Source organism: Coturnix japonica, chromosome 4, assembly GCF_001577835.2.
Source record: "Coturnix japonica isolate 7356 chromosome 4, Coturnix japonica 2.1, whole genome shotgun sequence".
Lineage (NCBI taxonomy): Eukaryota > Metazoa > Chordata > Aves > Galliformes > Phasianidae > Coturnix > Coturnix japonica.
The window spans coordinates 46,339,480-46,356,191 of NC_029519.1; the positions used below are offsets into that span (position 1 = coordinate 46,339,480).

Below are 16,712 nucleotides of genomic sequence, written 5' to 3' on the forward strand. Positions count from 1 at the left end.
CATAGGCTTCTGTGAGCTTCTGATTATGCACCACACTCTAGGCAGTGCCCACAGAATTACTACCAGTTGTGTTCTTTACCTCTTCAGAAGAAACACTCTGGAATTATTCTATTCAAGCTGGACTTCATATATTACAAAACACACGGGCAGTTTGAGGTTGCAGTGAGCAATAGTTTCAGGCTTGGTATTTGTAGTTTTTCAGTTTAAGCATTTGCTTCCCTTCAAGGAGATAAATTAGAGTCTAAAGAGTTTTCTGTTCTTTAAAATGAACGGAGTTGATCCTGCTTCCCCTAAGCCAAGTAGTATTTCTGAGAAGTATGTAAGCATGAAGCTGTCTTTGCAAAAGCATTGTTCATCAATTACTGCAGTCTGAGGACCAGCAACTGCTGCTCTGCGCTGGCATGAAAGTAAGTGGATTAACACTTACTGATCATAAATCATGACCCTTAGTCCTCTATCCTGGTTATGTTAATACATGCAATTCTCTTTCCTAATAAGTTCAGTAATCCTTGTTCTGGTTTTGTGTGTGCTTACCGCTTGGGTATGTCATCATGTTAACCATGATAGTCATTTGAGTGATGGTGATGCTTCTGCTTCTTTTAGGTAGCAAATGTCTCTGTAGAAGATGTGGGTTTTGTACTTGCAGAACACTTCCTGAATCATCAGGGCAAATTGTAATAAACTTAACCAAATATCAAGGTTAACTTATCATGCCAAAACTATCTATTCTGGGAAAAGCAATCTGAAGACTACACAGAGAACTACTGACTTTGGAGGCTTTGCCCAAGATAAAATTTCTATTATCAGGTGAATTGTCTGTATGCTCTCCTTCGACATCCCAATGGGAAAAACATATCTGCATGCTTTCAACTATTAACCTCCACTCTATTTATAAAAACCTTGGGTGGCTGAGTTTATAAGAGAATAGGGAACAGTTAGGAAAACAAACTAAGTTTATTTTTCCATTGTAACAAAAAATTACAACTGTTGTCTGCAGTTTTACCATAGGCTCTCAAGTGTCTGTTTATGTGAAGCTCTCCAAACTTGTGTGGTTTCAGTTGAGCAAAAAGAGACCCAAGCTTTTTTTGATTTCTTTCAGCCAAAGAATACGTTAGACATCCACAGGGGCAGGGGAGTAAGCCATGAAAAATAAGCTTCTGTGAGGCTTGGAAACACAGTGTAATTTTTCCCTGTCAGATCCTATGGGTTCGATGTTGCTTTGACTTGTGCCCAGTATGATCCTATCGTTTTTGTGCTAGGATGCTTCCAGTGTAACCCACATCAGAGTTTGGCAATTTATATTCATGCTGGCAATAGGTTTAAAAATATTTAATACTGAGGAAATTGGAGATGCTATGACTTTGAATGCGTGTGTTACTGATACTCTAGAAACTGCTATATTTCATCAAGTCTGCTTAGAGGATAAGGAAATGAATTCCATTATTCCTAGAAAAATGCCAGATGTTGTCATAATATGTCACACACTTCTGTCAGAGAAATGTTTTTCAAAAGCAGTACTTATGTGTGGTATTGTGCTGATGTTGTACAAATAGCTACATGTCAACCATCATATCCACAGCAAGCTTCTTTCACATATATATATCTGTTTAGATATCAAGTTAAAGCTATGCAAAAATAAATTCATCTTCTTTAAAAGGAGGGGAAAGTGGAGACTCACCAAAGAAGCACAGGTTGCAGTATTTTCTTGGATTGAGTTATCAGGTTGAAATACAGAAAACAAGGAAGGGGATAGAAATTCTCTTTATAAAGGCTGAAAGAACAATCTCTTTGTCACATTAATATTTCAGAGTTTTATGTAAAAACTTTTGGTTATTTGAGAAGTCAGCTAGTTGGATGAAAGTGGCTTCAGTATGAACGGGTGCTATGAAACCACTTAGAACATTTGACACAGCACTTCTCAATCCCTGGAGAGATGGACTCCTTATCAGGAAGTGTAGTGATAGCACAAGGGAACTTCATGTCCACTTATGGAGCAAGTGTCTTTCCCTGGTCATACCTGTCACTGGTGATGCAGTGGTAAATGTCAAGCATCTTGCTGCTCTGGAAACGTAGTACATCATGTTTCACGATGGTACTTGTAGCATGGTAGCAGCCCTAGTCATATGAAGTGTTGCAGTATCTGATTTGAGTGAGGATGAACAATTGAAGTACAGTAAGGTGAGCTTGCTGTTATTGTCTTAGTGGATATGGGGCATCCACAACTTCTCCAGGCTGCCTGTGCCAGTGCCTCACCACCCTCATCATGAATAATGTTGCCTTCATGTCTAATCTAAACCTACTGTTTTTCAGTTTGAATCCATTATCCCTTGTCCTTTCACTTTACTCTCTGACAAATAGTCCCTCTCCAGCTTTCTTTTAGGCTTTCTTTAGATACTGGGAGGCTGCAATGGGGTCTCACTGGAACCTTCTCCAGGCTAAACAAGCCCAGCTCTCTGAATCAGCTTGTTGCACTTAAAAACCTGTATTCTGAGAAAGGAGACTAAAGTTAATTTAACATTGTTATTACTGGGAACAGTAATTAACTTTTACTCTACAAGCAACTTTGCATATAAACATAAGCACACCTGCTAAGGTATGCAGGGAGGAAGTTAGGAAGGCAAAAGTTCAACTTGAACTCAGATTGGCCACTACAGTAAAGCAGGATAATAAATCCTTTTACAAATATATCAGTGGTAAGAGAAGAACCAAGGAAAATGTCCACGTCAGTACTGGGGCCCATCTTCTTGATCATTATTGATGACCTAGATGAGGGGATTGAGTGTACCCTCAGTAAGTTTGCAGATGACACCAAGTTGGGAGGTGGTGTTGATCTGCCCAAGGGTGGGGAGGCCCTTCAGAAGGATCCAGATAAGCTGGATTGCTGGGCTGAGGTGAATGGGATGAGGTTCAACAAGGCAATGAAAAGCTACAAGATATGGCTTTAGTGGCTTGTGGTAGCAACAGTAATGGGAGGACAGTTGGACTGGATGATCTTGTAGGTCCTTTCCCACCTTGTGATTCTATGATTCTATTCAAAGCTTACTGCTCTATATGTATGCGTATATACACAGATCTCCAGTTACCAATATCATTGCAATTTTTTTATAGATTATATTACTGACTTGTAAATGTTTTTCCCATATGTTTGAAGTGAGAGAAAACTGGCATTGTTCCTATCTGTGTAGAATTTTTGCCATGCTTTTTGAAACTTCTAAAATTAGCATTTAAGATGCATCTTCTTTGAGAAGCAAATTAGCTCATCATTCCTTATAAAAGGAACTTATAATATATAATCTAGTATTACAATAACTGTGACAGATGGCAAGGGACTCTTACTGCTGCACAATCACTCACATTTAAGACTTAGACCTCCCTCATTGGATCAAAACTACAAAAACATCTAAATGTAATGCTGTTCCTGAAATAACTGGAAATAGCACCTTTGTTCCTTTTTATGATTGATCATAACTGAATGGTAGAGAGAAAAGAGGAGTTAAGGAGGAAGCTGTCAGAGGAGAACATAGAAAGTGAAATACTAAAGGAATAATGAAGCTCAAATACCACTTTTTTTTTCTTTTTTATATGTCTGATAGATCTGATAGATCTTACCAAATGTATAGTGGTGCTTTCTGTGCTCAGTGTAGGGTGTTTCTTATGTATTTTTTTTTTTATGTTTGTCTGAGACGTGAACTATGCAGATGTTATTCTCCTGCATTAACTCATACATGTTCTTGCACATTGTCACTTGTCCTTAACCTTTGCTTTAAGGTTCTCAGAGCAATGATTCATGCTTTCCATTCTTAATTTTTGCAGAACATGAGACAACAGACTCACTCTGTTAGTAAGTCTTCATTGCACTGTAGGAACATGTCTCCCCTTTCCTGTTTGTGCCCAAACCTAATGTGCAAGAGGGTCACAGAATTAAAGAATTGAGCCTTGGGTCCAACACCAGTACTGGAGAATCAAGTTGATCTCACATTAAAGTTGAATTGTAGTGTAAATTCCAAGTTTTGTGGTCTATAACTAAATGGCCCAAACCCATTTTGAGACTGACTTGTTATTTAAGCAGGCCAATCTAAATGATTTGTTTTTGAGGTTAGTAATTGTGTGATTACTTTCATGACATATTTGCACCAAGGAAAACTCATATGGGAATTTTAATTTTAGAGGTTATATTGTAAACAAAAGAATATAATGATTTACAGAACAATCTTATGAACAGTATTTTGTCTGGGCACAGTACAATAGTACAAATACTATTCATTTGATGAGCAGGGTAAGGATCTCAGGACAGATAATCAAAGTAAACTTAAATCGGGATCATATTAATAGTTGCTTTTGGCTTGGAAGTTGTAGAGTAAGAAAAACAAAGCAGAGATCCTTTGGCCTTGCTTAAATAATGGACAAATCTCAGCAAGTGACATTTTGTTTAAGTTGAACCCACACAATTTTAGAAACTCTTGCTTTGCACTTATCTTCCTAGAGGTAATTTTTTTTTTTAAACAATAAACACCCCCTTGTATTTAATGTAAATGAACAGATGCAAATATATGTTCAGGCTAGATATGTTGTTACTTACTAGCATGTTTTAAGCATTTTCTCTGAGACACGGCATAGATACTCAGGTTGTGTTTTACTTATGATGCAGCCAAGCTTCCTGAGTAATGCAAGGAAAAACTGTGGTTTCATATTTGTTTTTGCTGTTTATTCATTTTTTAGTTTTCCAGAATGCATGTTTTAATCCCTTTGGTACAATAGTAGAGAGCTGCTCAAAACATCAAAACTCCAGCTTCTCTTGATTTTCCAGGCCACATTTAAAAAATAATGTGGTGAGTACCTTAGTGATGCTGACTTCTCGTCAGTGCCTTCTGTTTCTTCCTGGGTAAACTTTGGCTGTTCTCTTGTATTTCTATTTTTTGTTGGTTTTATTTATTTTTATTTTTATTTTTTTTGAGGGAGGGAAATGTTTGAGTATGTTTTCTTTTGTTACTCTTGTGTTATTCTAGACTGGTTAGTTTTTAATTGTGGTTTCCTTGTTTCTGTTATGAAATTTGTTAGCAATGTTCCGTGAAAAGCAGTATTGTGATCATGACTTTTCTTGAAGGGGTCATGCGCTGCTCCTTCAGAAGTTTGTTCACTTCCTTATTTGTGCTGCAGGTGGGAATCCATCCAAACTGTGAAGACCCTTGTGCCTGTGCAATGTTTTTTGGAGCTTGTTCTTATTTGGTCCTGCTTTTGTCATTTACTGTTTTGGGCAGGACAATAGTAATGAGGAGGCTGCTGGCATTAGAAAAGATTTCTAAGTCTAACTTGAGCATGGCTTCACTGGTTCTTCCTTATTGAGTGACCACGGGAGTGGGAAGTCTATGATTTCAGACTTCCTGGCCAGAGTAAGTGGTCCATGTGCAGATGTCTGCAGCACTGTGTCCATGTACCTTCTGACACATGGCAGGAGATCCCACAGCTAAAATGTTATTTACATCTGAGTACTTCTAGTGCACTTACAGATCCTGCTGCTTTCCTTCTGCATCTCTTTGAATCTAGCTTTTCCTTAGACCTGCCTGCCATTTTTTGACCTCTCTGACAGAGGAAAAGTATATTGGGAACATGGTCCCACTCCTCAGAACAGAGAGATATCTCAGTTTAATCAGTGAACATTTTTGTGCCTACTGACCCAAGTGAGACATCTTGTTCTCTCCTGAGAAAATGTGTTTCTATATAGTGAAGACAGAGGGAAATGGGGATTGAGTCTTGAGCCCGGTGTGTGTATCTAGCCCTGTGCTCTGGAGGCTTCACATCTTTGCAGAAATATTGTCACTTCAGATTTTTTCTATGTCTATCACTTGAAACCTAACATTCCTATTAGAAAGATGTTTACTTAATCAAGGATGGCAACAAAAATAGTTCAAAATGAGCTTCAGTAACTTTGCTAGCTTGGCACAGTTCCAGTCCTGGACTTCTTTTCACTTTGGGATTTGCACAAACTCCTTATAGAGACAACAGTAATTTGAAGAATGTGTTCTTAGCATCAAAATCAGTTTATCCAATTTATTATATTATTGAAGCTGTCCAGCTGGGGGCTGGACAGTCTTGACAATAAAGAAAAGTTACTACATAATAACAGAAGGTAGAAGAGGGAAGTAGCTGATAGTAGCTACAATGGGACTGTATTTTCACAAAAATACACTCTTCCCCCTCCTTAGATCTAACCCATCCCCATGGCAACCTGGTGTACAGTCAGGTAGTGTAACATCTGTTCCCGTGTTTCTGTATTACCACTTGTTTTAACGCAAAACATAAAGTCTAGTCATTTTAGGGTGATTCTGCTGTCACTTTCTATTGTAATGTTAATAGTACCCCTAGAGAAGAGTCTGGATCTGCTGGGTGTTTCTGCATCCAGTCTGATACCAGAGTTGTGTAATTTGAAGCAATAACAATTATTTATCATTGGCAATATCTTCAGGGAGCGGGTATTCTTATTGGACATGCCTGTTTTTTACTCTGCTTACAAATTCTTCTCATGTGTTGCTATCTACACCTGGAATTCATTCTTAATCCTTCATGCTATATTATTTTCTTAATTTATGTTTCACATGCATCCTTGAAACTTTTCAAATTGTACAATTTTCATGCAAATGTAACATTATTTATTAATTATTAAGCAATCTTGCTTTTGTAAAAAGAAAAAAAAATAACAAAGGATAATTAAAAAGGCTTTTTTTTTTTTTTTTTTTTTTTTTTTAAAGTATGTTAACAGTAAAAGGAAGACTAGGGAGAATGTGGGTCCATTACTAAGTGAGTCCCTCTGAAATCCCAGACCCTGGAGGTTAGTGAGAGGGCCAGGGGAATGGAAGACTTCCCTTTAGTCAGGGAAGAGGTGGTCTGTGTGAGCGCCTTGGCAACACCACTGTTCATAAATCCATGGGACCCGATGCATGGGACCCGGTGCTGAGGGAGCTGGCAGAGGTGATTGCTGAACCACTCTCTATCATCTTTGAGAGGCCTTGGAGAATGGGGGAGGTGCCTGAAGACTGAAGGATAGCCAGTGTCAGGCATGCACGAATGTGTGCAAGAACTTTACGGTGAGGGTGACAGAGCACTGGAACAGGCTGCCTGGGGGAGGGAGTTGTGAAGTCTCCTTCTCTGGAGATATTCAAGACCTGCCTGGACACCTACCTGTGAGACCTGCTTTGGCAGGGGGGTTGGACTTGATGATCTCTGGAGGTCCCTTCCAACCCCTACGATTCTGTGATTTCCTGAAAGCTGAGAAGATTTCCCCCTACCTCCCAACCTTTTAAATGAAACATCAATATTTTGTTTTGGACCATGGCTTGAATCAGAATGAAATGTCTGGCTTGAACCAATAAAAATGTGCTGGTCTGGCTTGATGTGATGAAAATTCAGTGCCTTGGGGAACTGCAGTTTGGAACTTGCCTCTGCCATCATTTTCAGTGTTTAGGGACAGCAGAGAAGAATGCAGGCATGGGGTCCTTAAATTGCAGTGTGCCCAGTCATGGAAAAAAACAATTTTTTCTTGATGTGGGTATTGAAACTTTTGATGTGCTCTTTTCAGTGACACAATGAGAGTTTGGCAACATGTGTTTCTGTTCCCAAATGATGAATTCTTCCTTTTCTCTTCCAGAGTTCACCAATAGCTTCGAGAGCATGAAAAGACTCTCACTTATAGTCAAGAGGCAGTTAACTTACCAAGTATTTCCTCCACACTTTTATGGCTTTGCAAAACCTTCTTCTCCTCTGTCATCACTGTGGAGACAAACGGTTTTGTGGCATACTTGAACAATAGTGGACCTTCCAGAAAGAGTAGTTCTGTTTGCCAGGAAGTCTAGCTTGTAGGACACAGCTGTAGGTCTGTTTTTCTGGGTCAGCACTTTCAACCACAAAATCAGCAGTTAGTTTCTATAGCATGAAGTGTTAAGAAACTTCTACCTTGATGGGAGTGCTATTGGGCTGTGTACTGTAGGAGTGATGCATTCTTTTAGCTCGGCAAATGATAGGCAGAGTCCACAGCATGACAAAGGTTTGAATTGGGGGTGGGTGGAAATTGTGTTGCCTGTTGCAATTCCTGGTATTAGGGGCTGTTTTGACGATATACCTGAGGGAGCCAAGCCACGCAGCCTGCAGAAATGAAGAACCATATATGGGTAGAGAGTATTGTTTGACTTCCCCTGTCTTTTTCCCCATCCAGGTGCGTAGACAGGGTTTTGTGCTCTACTTGCATTACAATTGCGTGTGACTATTAGAAGACAGGGTTTTTGTTTAAATACAACATTTCCACAGGGAGGTTCTACATTGCTACTGTGGGAATGTACAGGGGCTGCTCTGAAAGAAATGCTTCCTATTTTATTATGTGGGCCATGACACCAAAAACAGGTGTTGGTGTTATGGCAGCAGACGTTGAACTTTCCTGCCAGTATTCTATTACATGTCGTTGCTGTGTGACAGATGGCAGCAGAGAGGCAGTCTGATACAATGGCATCTGAATGGAAGTGCATATGAATCAAAGGGGTGGCACCCACTGACATTCATTGACACCTGCTGAGTGTGGATGTGAGCACAGTGAGGCAGTGAGTGGTGCATTTCAGCAATAGTGACAGCGGTTCACCTCTACTGGTGCAGATTTGAGTGCTACGTGCAGGCTCTTGTCTATTGCTGGTGAAAATGCACAGCTAATAGTGGTGACTGTACTGAAAAGCAGTGTTTCATACCTGAGAATTTGCTCTATCTAATAGTTCTATTGTGCTCTTTGTAGCTGTTGTAGTTTCTATGGAAATAAATAGGAGACATTACTTTTGAGCACATGTAGTACTTACATTATTCATTTTCACACACGCATATGTACACATATACACGCATTTATGTGTACATTTTTCCTTATTTTCTATTCTTACTTCATTGAAGTTCAGTTTCAAAGGCTTATCTTTTCTGGTCTAACCTTCAGTGGGCAGGGAAGTAGCGGTCGGCAGAATCCTTAAGTATTTCAGTGTCAGTAACAACATGTTAGCAGCAGATGGCACTGGCGAGGCAAGAATGAACTGAGAGCACGCACTTCAGACGTGTTTCTGGCTGTACCTTTAAGCAGCTTAGAAGTACGTATAACCAAATCGCTAAGGCTCGTATCTAGCCTGTAGTGACTATTCTGCTTCTTAATTCGATCTTTTATCCAAGACTAACTGAAATCACTGAATTGAGAGTATAATACCTCTTAATGGTAGAGCAATCAGAACATTAATTTTCTCTGTACATTGTACCCTCTGTTAAATGAAGAATAGACACCGTATAGCCATGTAATAAAAGATGCAGGAATCATATGCTTCCGCACTTCCAGCTTAGATGCTGCACGTTTGTAGCTGTCGTGTCAGGAAACAAATCTCATGAGCAAAACCTTACACTACGTTATGCTTTGTAGCTCCAAAGATAATGATCAAAGGCTTTTCTCAGCTCGTGTGCTGTATAATGTATGTCCCAGGAAGTTATTAGGTACTTGTTAAATACAAAGATACTGTTTTTATTTCCTTCGATTAGAGAGTGAAAAGTTACCGTGTAAACAGGTTTCCAGGTACTTGGCTAATGATCACAAAAATATCTCCATCTGCTTCTTACAACAGACTCCTTTATTTTTCCCTTTCATTTCTGCAGGATGAATGCTTCAGACAGAAGGTCCTGGAAGGGAGAGGCCCCAGGGGAACCTGGTCTGTCAGGAATAGGGAAGTCATCTCGCTGCTGCTATTGACTGGGTGTGTGACCTTGAGCAAACCACAGATCCTCTGTGGGCCTCACTGAGTCATTTTACTCTGTGTCATTGAAAAACAGTGGTAAATGTTGCTGTTCTGGTTTAATAACTTTCTGTGTTTGTTCACTGCAGTGCACAGGTATAGGGAAGAATCAGTTCTGAATGTTTTATTTCTTTTATGTCTTGTGGAGATGATTCCTTGCCATGGTTCATATAGTCTTGGTAGTTTGACTTTTGTTTCATCTGCAAATGTTTTCCTGTGTTTGCCCCATTTTCAAATACATTTTCCTATGATACGTGAGAAACAGTTTTAATGATTTCCACGGATACGGTGACTGCCTTCATATCAATGTGTTTTCTTGGCTCCTGAAAGTAACTTAAGTTTACTAGAATGAATGGAAGAGGGAGGAATTTTCCAGCCCAAAGCTCAAAAAAGTATGCTCACCTTGATTATACAATGGGAATTGCACCAGCGAGCAAGTTAACTACAGAGCTTTGGTAGCATGGTATGAAGGAAAAACATAGTTTCAAAATGAAACTTTGCATGGAATGGCCTTATATAACTTGTACGGACATTTTCTATTACAGAGATTATTTAACTTATACATGAGGTGGCAGAGAGTAAGCCTTGAGTCCCAGAAATAAGCAGCCAGAGAGGTGGGGTTCTTGGCAACTCTGATCTTCTGAACAGGTGAGCAAGTGACCTGAAGAAAGTTGCTGTGTTGTATTTTACATTTCTAAGAAGTTTTTATTGGGACCGAGGTTTCATAGTAGGCCATGAGGAATTTACCAGTTTCTTAAAAATCCCACCGATCCAGAGACTTTGAGATATGTCAGTGTATCTTCTGCTTTCACTTGTCTCATGAGCGACCTCTAACATCCCTTCCACACTGCTTAAATGATTTGACCATGTTTACATTTTTTGCTTTCTGTGTGTTATTTACTGAGGTCCAGTTCATTTACCTAGATTTTTCTTCATTAATCTCTGTTTATGCCCATATAAAAAGTCCTTTTTAGGATTTTGTACATGCAGTTTGTACTTTTGGATGTGCATCATCTTACAGAATTCTCGTAATTAAAGGATTGTAGCTTACTTATGCATCTAAATGCAATTTTATTTATTTATTTTATGTTATGTTGCTCTTAATTTTAAATATGCTGGAATTTTTTTGCAGGTTTGTTTCATCTACCATAGGTGGGAAGTTGAAGCTCATTCAAATGCACAAATAGCTTTGCAAAATATGAGTGCATGAGATTTTCTCAAGCTAAACATACATCAGTTGTTTTATGCTGCTAGAGGCAAAAGGAGTCTTAAGCTGAAGTTGCTCACATGTTTATGGAAGAAGAGCATTTTGTGGGTCCAGGGGGACACAAATAGAACAGAGAATTTCAAATTTGTTTTGTATGGAAAGAAACAACAAATTTTCCAACCAACCAAAAAACTCCAACCCTTCAAAGCCAAAAACACCAGCAAGGGAAGCGTGGAGGAGACAGGAAGATGTTTCTACATTTTACAAACATTTAAAATGGGCTCTGTTTTCTTCTGTCAATGGAATACTCATGACAATCTGTAAGTGGAGTCTGTTTATCATTAATTGCTGTGGCTCTGCAATTCCTACCTCCCACTAGGACTTCCATGAAACATAAGATGATCTTGGCCAAACAAAATTCTGTGGGGGAAGAGAGGGGAGAGTAAACAATTAGCCATGGGATAAGACATGAGCGTATTAAAAAATGTAAACAGTAATGTAAAAGAATGGCCTGAAATGCTGTACATGAGCAAATAATTTGTTGCAGTAGAAACTAATTAAAGACTGTGCAGTAATCGCAATATTGTAGATGGTTCTCAAAATACTATTTCTAGATGCCAATATTTGTGAAATCAGTATGAAATTCCCTTTACTAACAGGTAGAAAGAGCGGTAGTGACTTGTAGAAGCGCTCACCTACCCTGTGTTTATGTACACAGATCTGGTTTCCTTGCTTTCATTGTGTGCTGTTTTTATGACTTGTATTTTTGACCTGTGAGCTTTAGCTGAGCTGCTGTTTGGTTGAAAGCCACTTGAGATCAGGTGCTGTAGGTAATTTGATTATATCAGTATAGTTATAACAATTGTTATGATGTGATGCTGGTTTCTATATAAATGCTTTTTATATTCACTGTGCCACTGTTGTATGTATACTTGTACTGTTGAGAAGGCTCTGGATTTTATCTTGTATATTCAACAATGTCATGTTTACCCATCAATTTTTATTCTTTGTTCCAGTTTCTGTATACGTGCCATAGAAGCAAGATCTAGTATTCCATAAGGCATCCTTTCTGTGATGCTGAAGTTGATGCCCGCAACTGAAGGTCAATGTTTTTCATGTTTTTACTGACTTTGTACAACATACTCAATGGAAGAAGAAACTTTTCCACTCTGCTTTGTAAATAGTGTTAGGACAGTGGGGAATAGTTCAAAACTAAAGGAAGACAGATTTAAATTAGATATCAGGGGAAGTTTTTTACTGAGAGCGACATGAGGTGCTGGAACAGGTTGCCCAGAGAGGCTGTGAATGCTCCATCCCTGGAGGTGCTTGAGTTCAGATAGGATGTGGGGCCCTGGACAACCTGATCTACTGCTTGATCTAGCAGTCAGGAACCCTGCTTGCAGCAGGAGGATTGCAACTAGGTGATTTTTAAAGTCCCTTCCAACTCAAGCCATTCTATGATTCTATGAATACACTTCAACTTGAAAGTGGTAGAAAAGTGCTATTGTATCTAAAATAATTTTGTCAATCTTCCTGTCTTGCTAAGCACTGAACTTCATGTTAACTTACATCAAAACATCAGTGATAGCACTGTTAATTCGCTTCACAGTCATTAACGTTATTATTTGTAAACTGTTGTGATATCTTCGCTTGACAAAGAGTTCAAAACCAAAACTTAGCAGGTTTTTGGAATCACGTTGAATAGAAATAATCCTTATTTGCTGGCAGAGTTTTTTGAATGAGAGCAGGTAAACTAGAAAGTCAAATGTCGTCTCTATTCACTTATGAGAATGAGAAGTAATAGGAATGATAACAGAAGTAGCAAACAGGAATATAAAATATTTTTTCACTGAAGAAGCAATTGCCTGTTGCTTGTCCTCCATTTGGCTGTAGATGAGAGGCATTGCTGAAAATACTTTATTATCCATTAGCTAGTAAAGCATTTCTTTCATCAAATAACACTCACTTTATGGTAGAAAAGATATTTCCCTACTTTGAAGGAGACGGCAACACATTGTTCATATGGTTTCAAAAAGTAATAGTGCTGACATAATGGATTTTTTTAATTTTTGTGTAAATTATTTCCCCCAGCACATATCAGCATTTGAAACAAATAGTTCCGTTTTTGTATATAAAGACAAATGAAGTTCTTATTTGGATGCCAAATTAGAGGCAGCAATTAGGGGTATTATCTAGAGGTACTGTGAATATGTTTAGGAATGGTTTTAGAGTCTAGAGAAACAAAATGATTCTGGCAGGGGTGAGGACAGGCATGGGGGTGGGGGGAACAGAAATTGTGTAGTGCCTAACTTGCCATATGGTTTCTTACTAGACTAGTTATAGCCAAGACACTTGCTTCAATAAGATCCCAATCAGTCCTTTCACTTGGCCATCTTCCCTCTTTCTTTTTGTCCCGATACTCACATGTAATCACACAGTTCTATTCCAGCTTTGTAATGAGTTCATTAAGTTCCTGCTTTGGAACCATATCCCTGTCATCACATAACAGAAGTTGCGCAATTAAAAATATTTTTTAATGGATGTGAAAGTGTAGAAGGATCCAGACATACTAGGCTTAATTTTTAAGAGCTGAGTGTCTAAGGAAGGAAGTAACTATTTATTGAAAAAATAAACCCCCAAAACTGAAAAAAAATAAAGCACTGGAATTTTTTACTCTAATAACACAATGACCTATTCTGGTTGCTCAGTATGAAAGATGTTCAGCTCCTGTTCTAGTCACGTTTTCTAACTGAAAACATAGAGGAATTGGAGATCTGTAAGACAGCCATGAACCAAGTAATGTTTTGTGAAGTGCATCTTTCTTTGAGTCAGCAAATTATTAGAGAAAAGTCAAACTGTTAAGATAACCAGGTTGTATTTTAGAAGAAGAAAACTTCCAAGCTTTTATTTCTTGTTTTCCTCAGTGCTGCAGTGTTTTAATTTGGACCAAGACTCTGTGCATTTCCTAAATAACTGTAACATAAATACTTGGTTCTACTGCTAGCTGGAAGAAGATTTTTTTAAAATAAATTTTGTTTAGAGTGTATAAATTCACAGGAAAATTAATTAATGCTTACAGGCTTTGTGCCAGTCTTAAGTGGCAATCTTTCCATTTTCTTTGTGTCTCAAGGGTACGTAAGCTGATTGTGTAGATTTTGCATTGTTGAGTTGTCTGAGTCCCTACAGACTTGAGCTCAGAGATTAGAGCAATGGGAGCCATGTCAACTGCTTACAGTTTCCCCGTTGTTTAGGAATGGATACGAGCTTTTCACCTTTTCTTGAAGGAAAAACACTTCTCTGGTATTTTCTTCTTTTGATTATTCTGGTAGTGTTTCCTTCTGCATTTAAGTAAGATAATAGCAGAATGCGTCCTCATCAGTGGTGAAGGCGGCTACTTATGTGGTTTTGATTCCGTTTCAGAGAGGATGAGTCTACATTTTAAGTACCTTGTTGTTTAAATCCAGCCAATTAACATGGAAGCTGTGTGGGATCTGGAACATATACACAGTATGGAAACTTTCATGTTTCCAAATAACATTTTTTTCTGTAATTCTGAGCTAAGGATGTTTGCAAAGAGGACTGCTCCCAGGGGAACTTGCCTGTGGGTGGGCTCATCAACCCAAAATCAACATTTTCCATTGGGTGTATAAAGTTTCTTTCTAAAACTTCTTACCATCTTAATAAAAAAACAAACAGAAGGGAAACTGAGGAATTTTATGACCTTACCTGGCAGTGTCCTAACTATACAGTAGGAGAATCATCTGTGAGTGGTCCAAGTAGCAGGCTGTGAGCTCAACACTGCCTGCAATTTGATTTCTTTTGGCCTGCCAAATTAGACTTTCCTAACCTTGCTTCAGTCTGTGTTGCAGTAGGAAAAAACTGAAAGAAGCGTGAGGAGGGCACTGAGATTCCCTGTGCCCACTTATTTCACCAGCTGTTACGTGGAACATTGGTCTTAACAATGATTGCCATGTGAATTATGGAAAGAGAATTCCTTGTTGTCATTTTTTTCCCCCTACCCATCCCTATGTAGTATGTAGGTAAAAAAAAAAAGTCTGTGCTAGTAGAGATGGTATAGCTTTGTCTTTAGGTTTCTTCTTGATTGTCCACTTAGGTCAAAATGATGGGTTTAGTCTTATCTCTTCCTGAACACTGAAACTGCATCTTTCTGCCATAAGCTTATGCAAAAGCATTGCAACTGGCATCTGGCTTCACTACCAAGAAGGCTGGTCCATCCTTTAGCATCCCCACTCCTACTGAGATTGTTTCAGGCCTCTTTTGGTCTCCTGCAGGAAGATAACAGCTAATAAACAACAACAACAACAAAACAAGAGCAAGTAGCTTTTATATGTAAGCTTTGAGGATGGGAAGAAGTGATAATTTTTAAAACCATTAGGTTAGAAGAAACATTAGGAGCTGTTTTGGACAGCAGGAAAAAATGGCAGTGAATAACAGAAGTAGTTCAATTACCATGAAATCTCAGTCATAACAACATGTTTGTATTTTCAATTGATCTCATTAACTCTCATTTTTTTCTTATGTGCCTGTGTATTAAAAATGGCACAGGAAGAAGAACAGTAACTGGATGTAAGCTCTCCCCTTGTTTGTTAAATGAATATAAACTGTGTTTCTTTGACTTCCATAGCCCTATTATAAATTACTAGCTTGTGAAGGATCAGATCCAATGTATTCTTCATCAATGAAATCTCCATGAGTGCCCCTAAATCTAATAAATTTTCATGGTGTTGCACTTGGACCGCATCAAGCTGTGCTGGTAAAACTGTCTTTGGCTAAGCACAAGGCTTGTAATCCATAGATTTTTTTCCTTTGCCAAGTTTAATGGGTCTTGGGCACAGCATGAACCCATATTGTTCCAGCATGTGCCTTGCTGTTAGCAGACAGCCCATCTCCTCAGGTCTCCACCTGGTAAACATTTAGAGCAGATTGCAGCACCCTTTATCACTGTGTTAGTGTGAAACATCAGGAGCTCTTAAGAACTAATTAATTATATTTTTCTTAGCATAGTGTTTTGGCATTTTGAGTACAGCTAATTACATTCAGATCTTAATCTCATATTTTTTTTCTTGTAATTAATTATTTCTTCATTATCTTTGAACTATTCGACTAAGCAGTTTATGCTCTCCTCACTTCTCTAGCACATGTTTTTTGAGAAAACAGACGTTTCGGTTTATGAGAAAGGAGGCTCATCCTCTTCTAAGCATTAGAGATCTCTGCAGTTTAATTGGTAGTGTTCAGAATGTAAAAGAACATGTGCATAGTTCTTTTGTGCTAAGCTAAAATCTAACACTGTCTAATACTATAAGTGAAACTTATTTGTGTGCATGTGTTTAAAAAAAACACCTTGATTTTTTTTTTTTCACTAGCTCTGAATTCTTAAATATTTTTACTAAAGTTTTAAGAAAGAGAATAATAAACATTTGTTAATTTAGTCTTACTGTTGCTGGTGGCAGGCTTGAGAGTTTGGAAGTATGTTTGATTTGAATTATTTGTTTGGGATCTTGAAGCATTGTATAAATGCTGTTAGACCATGCACTCTTGTTGTATTTCATCCCTAAATTGTTAACCTTTTAACAGTATTTTGTTTAAAAAATGCTGCCTGTAAATCATTTCTGATTTCATGATTTAAAATTGTTTTTACTGATTAAATTAACTTCTGGGGCCAAAGGATAGATTAATCTTTAATAGATATT

At 38.3% G+C, this 16,712-nt stretch overlaps 1 long non-coding RNA gene across 2 annotated transcripts in view; it reads left to right on the forward strand.

Moving 5' to 3' along the window:
* Positions 1 to 16,712, forward strand: part of LOC107313529 — a 51,899-nt gene that overhangs the window by 21,508 nt on the left and 13,679 nt on the right. Inside the window, exons 2-4 of one of the 2 annotated variants that reach the window (XR_001555036.1) lie at positions 9,658 to 9,755; positions 10,340 to 10,442; positions 12,018 to 12,103. This is a non-coding gene — a long non-coding RNA (uncharacterized LOC107313529). The other variant, XR_001555035.2, reaches the window with a different exon arrangement.